We start from the raw sequence: 6,856 nt of genomic DNA, 5'->3' as shown, positions 1-6,856 counted from the left end.
TCTACGAGAATGAGTTGTGCTATTGGATTACTACAAACCCCTCGCGCGATAATTTGATAATTCAACATCAATTCTGTACCTAACAAGTAAACTGTCGTAACTGAACGATCGATTTTTAGGACTTTATCTCAACTAAACGCTCCAGTTATTAATTTTATTATTTTTTTTAAAGAAATATGTTGAACCAAACTTTGGAATATTATAAAAATATTTAAAAAAAAACAGTTATAGAAATACAAGCTAATTTCGGCTCCCCTGTGTAAATTTGCAGAATGTCAGTAACGATAGTTGACCTCTTAGGTTAACAGAATTTATATATCGTCAACTATTACACTGGAAGTCTCAGTCCTGACACACCACCCGTTAACGGCAGATTTCCGAGATCATTTTGAGACAAAAATCCTAATACCAAAATGCCAAAACCGTAATAGTTTTTAAATGAGAAGCGTTCAAAGTTGACGAATCAAACTGCCTGAAATTCGCTTTCCTGTATGTCACATTGCACAGTAGTGAACATGTTTTCAATATAAACGTATGTGTTTATGACTGCACGGTCCCTATCTCTCTTGCAGTCAGAAAATGTACAAATTATAGAAAGAGATGCTTAGCTGATGCAAGACCGCGGCTTTGTTTTTGGCCGATATTCATATTGAACTCATTCCGTTCTTACATTTAAGACCATCATTAGACATACTTTAGAATAGAATATTTTAATAAAAACTCCGAAGAGCGAAAAGTTATAAGATAGATAATGAATGCAATTAGTGTAACGATATTCGTATCGGTGCCGACCTTAATCCGCAAGGATGAAAATTTCGAGCTGACTGTGAAATAAACCATTATCTTATGCAGAACCGTAAAGCCGCTTAATAATAGTTAAAGCCACTTATATACGACCCATAAATCTTTTATACTGTGATATCGGTACTTTTAGAACGGGAATGAAGCATCCGTTATTAACTGCAATGAATTATTTGATGCTTCCAATTGTGAGCTTTCAATTATCGTTAGCTTAATCAAGGTTTAATTAAACAAGACTTTTTAACGCCCATCGAGTTTTTCTAAACGTTAGTAAAACTTACATAATTACGAACCATTCATTTAAACTCATGCAATGTGAAGTACCTACTATTTTACGGGCAAACAATATATATTTAGCTGCAAAATGTGTTCTCATTTTACAGGCAAACATTATGTATTTAGCTGCAGAATGTGTTCTCATTTTACTGATTGCAGTATTTATAAGCACGTTGCCCAGACAGCCAAATCTGTCAGAACAAATTTCGTCAAATGCCCACTACAAATTTTGAAGGCAGAAAGACTGCAGATTGCATAAAGTCGAGATAAGAAGTAACATACACTGTTCGTCTAGCCGTCGCATTTAGAATGTCCATTTAAGTTGCGACTCGTTGTCAGCTAAGACAACATAGTTGCCTTTTCGGTTTTGCCGGTCTGCCGGAGTCGATCATTACAACAGGTCCGGCTTCGAATGCGCAAAAAGGCCAGTACACGACCAACGAGAGAAACATACCGTTGCTCTCCTTCGGAGAGGATTTCTTCTACATTTATCGGTGCCGAATTCCGCCCTTCTCCTTCATTTTCCTGTCACTCGCCTTCTTTGAGCCTCAAAGTGAAGAGTTCGAAGCGGACGCAAGAAGTATCTTGGCCGAAGATTCGAGCTTTTTATTCGGTTTTCGGATTTCAAACGGATCTCAAACAATTCTTAAGTATAACAGAAATCTTTGTAATACCACAATGGGTAATTATAGGTGTCTCGTGTAAATCTGTATTATATAATTGTGGACAGAATGGTATGCAAACAACAACATGAAATTCTTGTAATGTAAAAATACATATTGCATGGGATAAAAAATATCCCGAATGTATTTATTAACGATTTGTTAAAAGTAAAATCTACAAAAATTTTAAGTAAATTTTAAGTAAAAACTTAACAAAAGCATAACAACTTCCATCTTATTATATGCATCCGATTGCATATTCAATATTACATTTTTTAATTGAATAAAAATTACATTGTAATTTTGTTGTATTTATTTTAAATGTTACAACATTAGTTGCAGAAATTAAAAATGTAATATTGAATAAATATATTGGCCATTATTTTTATAATAAAATACTTTTAATAAAATATATTTCTAAGAAAATACATTTTTAATAAAAAAATTCTATAAGTTAATATATTTTTAATAAAATATGGATTTTTAATAAATATGTATTTAAAAAAAATTTATTTTCTTAGAAATACATTTTATTAAAAGTATTTTATTAAAAATAATGACCAATATATTTATAGTAATACATTGCATAATTTTATTTATCTTTTTAATTATCGAGTTGTGTTCCCGTGTCCCTGCCTACCCATTCATCCCTATCTACCTACCCGTATTCCGCTGTATAGTCCTATCCATTTTCCTACCTACACGCGTTTCAACTTTTTGTTAATAAACCTACAAGTCTTTCATTACAACCGCGACGCGATTTATAAGAGGTCTGATTTGGGATTATACGCGCGCGATATAATAGGGATTTAATAGGGGTCTTTTTAATCTTGCACATATGCGAGAATATGTTAAGACAAGAATATAACCCACCCGAATTTTGGCAAATTAGAAAAAATCAACTTATTTCGTACATCAGCTTATGTATGTACATACTCCATCAAAGTGGCCAATGTTGACCACTTACCTCGTCGTATTCAATCTTCTTTCGTTGGGCCAGATTGGACATACCTTTCGTTGCTCCTGGCCATACAGTCTCTGGTCATTTTGACCAGAGATCAGGAAGGAAGAAAACTCCTTCCATAGTCGGTTTATTATTCTCACCGACAGATATTTCGTACGGTTCGAACTATATGCGAGCGTCGATAGTATTGAAATGCACGACCACGAGAAGTTAAGTAAAGAAAAAAATTAATTTAAAAATTGTACTGTATAAAACTCATTAAATATACTTTTACTTCCGTTATTTAATCAAGAATCGATAATGACTGTCTCGTCGTGACTCAATCTCCAAATTTGAAATTTAAGTATATATGTATGTATGTATATAGGCAAAAAAATTTACTTCGCGTTAAATTTAGTTTTATTACATTTCGCGATAAATTAAAAATTTTAATATTAATGAAATTAAACAATTAATAACTTGTTGAAAATTTGCTGAAAGACTGTTCGCGAAGACCGACCGCGAAAATACGAAGATGCGCGCAACTACGCATGTATTCATGCGAGACGCATCTTGAAAGTGTATCGTGAGATACACATACAGAATAAATGACGTGAGACTCAGAAAAAAGAAACTTTCCGTACGATAGACCGACAATTGAATATTCTAGTTAATCAATAATCTCATATAACGTATAAAAATAATACAAAGTTTCAGCGTTCTCGACAAAATATTATAAGTATTAGAGTCTCACGTCATGTTTTACTTTACACATAAATTTGTTAATGCAAAATGGATAGGCTACAATTGAAAATATGTGATGCAACGGGGCACCCGACCCTCCACAGTAAAAATTACGATTACTCCCTTTCGGTAGATAAAATATATAATAATAAATATGAAATGAAATTGTACTCTATCCATTTTGAGGCAATGTATCTACGAGATATACTAATCTACAAACTACAAACTACAATCTACGATCTACGAGATGCCCTGGTGAAAATAGAATTTGGAGCGTAAATCGAACGTAAGGGGAGAGCGACAGAAGCGTAAACGAAATGTGTAGGATGCGTAATTTGGAACAGCGAGGCGTAAAAGAAACGTTTGAGGTTTCTTTTACGCCTCGCTGTTCCAAATTACGCTTCCTACACTGCATTTCGTTTACGCTTCTGTCACTCTCCCCTTACGTCCGATTTACGCTCCAATTTTTATTTTCACCAGGGTGTAGATACGTTGCCTTAATAATAAAGTTTTTTACTTACCACCCGACGCGCAGCAGCGGAGTCAGCTAAGTTGATTCTGTAACAGAAAAATATAGAATTTATTAAAGTGTTCAGGGAAATTAATATTATAAAATATGAGCAATACTTATGCTTATTAAATGCTTTATTCGATTGGATATTTTAATGATTAATCCGCAAAAGATCCTCACAAGAATAAACTTTTATAAAACTTTGAATTATTTCGTGTTCACTAATTATTATTTCAAAATTATAGAATTAGGAAATAAAACGACTCGAAAGTGAGCTGGAAAAATAGTAATTTTACACTGAATAACAAAAACTTACCGTAAAGTTGCTCCGCTGGCGCCCGATGCCTCTCCTGGCCTCCTCCTCCACTCAGATAGTCCTCTGGGCACACACTCGCGAAAACACAAAGATCGTTCGCGCGATTTTGCACTCCCGTTTATAAGCCCGTGTGAAGGTATTCTGTTCCGTCAAGTTCGCCTCCACTTCGAGTCGACGAGTATTATACCACAAATACTGCCGAATCTCGGAAGTGTGGCCATCGACAGGAACGGACATTTAAGGAATACTTGTTCCTCAAATGGGCTTTGAAAAGTCTTTGGTTCGAATATCTAAACGGCACTCCCGAACGCGACGAAAATGAAAATTTTATGTTATACGCGTAGAAACAAATCGCCGTAGAAATATGTTTGCGGATCACAGTAATTACTTAAACGCAATTGATAAATGTTATCAACTCTCGTACGAGACGATCGAGATTCTCGTAGGAAACGATCGCGTTACGACGAGCGACGCGAAGACACGCGGAACAACCGTCTCGTTCGAACTGAGCGCGTCGACTAATTCGGCACAATAGATTGTTTTCGATCGAGGTGTCCGCGCTACGTCATTTCTCGGCGCGCGGTTTTTCACCGAGTTGTTTACAACGCTACGTCACAGTTCTTGGAATCCAAGGTCGGTCTACGGCGCTCGGCGAAACAAGGTGACGCCGTACGCATCATACACTCGGTGACAATTGAATAAATCGATTATACCCGCGCCGCTCTGCATATCGTATTATACTTTCTTGATACGCGTTTGCTAAACACAAATACTGCCAAATCTCGGAAGTGTGGCCATCGACAGGAACGGACATTTAACGAATACTTGTTCCTCAAATGGGCTCCAAAAAGTCTTTGGTTAGAGTCTCACGAATATTGAAACGGCACTCCCGAACGCGACGTAAATGGAAACTTTGTTACACGCGTAGAAACAAATCGCCGTAGAAATCAACGATATGTTTACGGATCACGACACTTAAACGCGATTGACACATGTTAACTCTCGTACGAGACGATCGAGATTCTCGTAGGAAACGATCGCGTTACGACTAGAGTCCCTGTAGTAAGAGTCTGGCAAGGATTGACGCAAAATGGCGTCTGGTCTGTTCGTTATCGCTGCATTACTGCACTAGTGCAATTAACTAACTGCACTAGTGCAGTAATGCAGCGATAACGAACAGACCAGACGCCATTTTGCGTCAACCCTTGCCAGACTCTTGCTACAGGGACTCTAGTTACGACGAGCGACGCGAAGACACGCGGAGCAACTCTCGTTCGAGCTGAGCTCGTCGTCGACTAATTCGGCACAATAGATTGTTTTTCAACCGAGGTGTCCGCGCTACGTCATTTCTCGGAAGCGGGGCGGCGCGCGGTTTTTCACCGAGCTGTTTACCACGCTACGTCACAGTTCTTGGAATCCAAGGTCGGTCTACGGCGCTCGCCGAAACAAGGTGACGCCGTACGCAATCATTCACGCGGTGACAGTCGAATAAACCGATTATACCCGCGCCGCTCTTCATATCGTATTATACTTTCTTGATACGCGTACGCGACGAGTATACGGGAGGAAATCGCGATCGCTCTCTGCGAATAATTAGTGATCGACATCGCGTGATCGCGGAATTCTCGCGATTTGCCATCGATGCTCGCGGTTAGCCAGCGAGACAGATATCTAGCGCGATTCGCACGTACAAATGCTGCTCGGAATGCAGAACTTTGAGTCGAATTTCATACGCGATACGTTTAATTGAAGAATTAAATATAAATCAATCTTATCCGTGCTTAATTATATTGTGATATTTACTCATCAACAGTTCGCATTGATACATCGGCGATTTCTGACGATTAAAATTCGTACCATCGGAATTTACAACGAATACCGAGTGCAAAATCGTAATTTCGCGTTTTTTTTCCTGTCGCGTGTGATTAATACCGAGGTGTTAAACAAAGTGCCACGAAGTCTCAATCATCCCACGAGGTTTGGTCAATCGTGTCACGAGATTTGGTCAATTACGCCACGAAACGTAAGTACACATTTCATACGAGATTGATTACGAGAAATTAAATATGAACGATTCCTTTTTGCATTTCGTGGAAAATTCGGTAATGCTGGAAGAGATTATTATATATTTTTGATTGTGGGGATATTTAATCTCTGTTTTCCGTACGCATAAAAATTTATTTCGTAGCCGCAACTTTTCACGGTAGTCTTGCAAGTCTGTCGCGCGATATCGGAGTTTAATACATACGGCAATGTTTGTTGTCACCCTAAGTTACGTGAAAGCAGTTCTTAGATACACGATTGATATTTTCTTCGCCAGCGATAAATGACAAACGAGTAATATTATTTGACTGGAACTGGCTGGAACTTTATTTCTTATATCTTAAGTTATTCATTATTATAGAAAGGAGTAAAGCTAGCGGCGATACTATTTTTCTTCTACTGGATTGCTTGCTTGCGCCACATCTTGTACAAGTTTGCGCGCATAATGTCCGTTTCTGTCAATGCAGATTAACTTTAATCTCGGTTTAACTTTCTTTTTATCATTTTCTAGTTGTAAGAGTTGGCGAACGATGGGAAGTAAATTAAACCGAGATAAAACG

The sequence above is a fragment of the Vollenhovia emeryi genome, unplaced genomic scaffold, assembly GCF_000949405.1.
Source record: "Vollenhovia emeryi isolate VEMERY1.0 unplaced genomic scaffold, V.emery_V1.0 DF939133.1, whole genome shotgun sequence".
NCBI lineage: Eukaryota > Metazoa > Arthropoda > Insecta > Hymenoptera > Formicidae > Vollenhovia > Vollenhovia emeryi.
Note: the sequence above shows the minus strand (reverse complement) of the source record.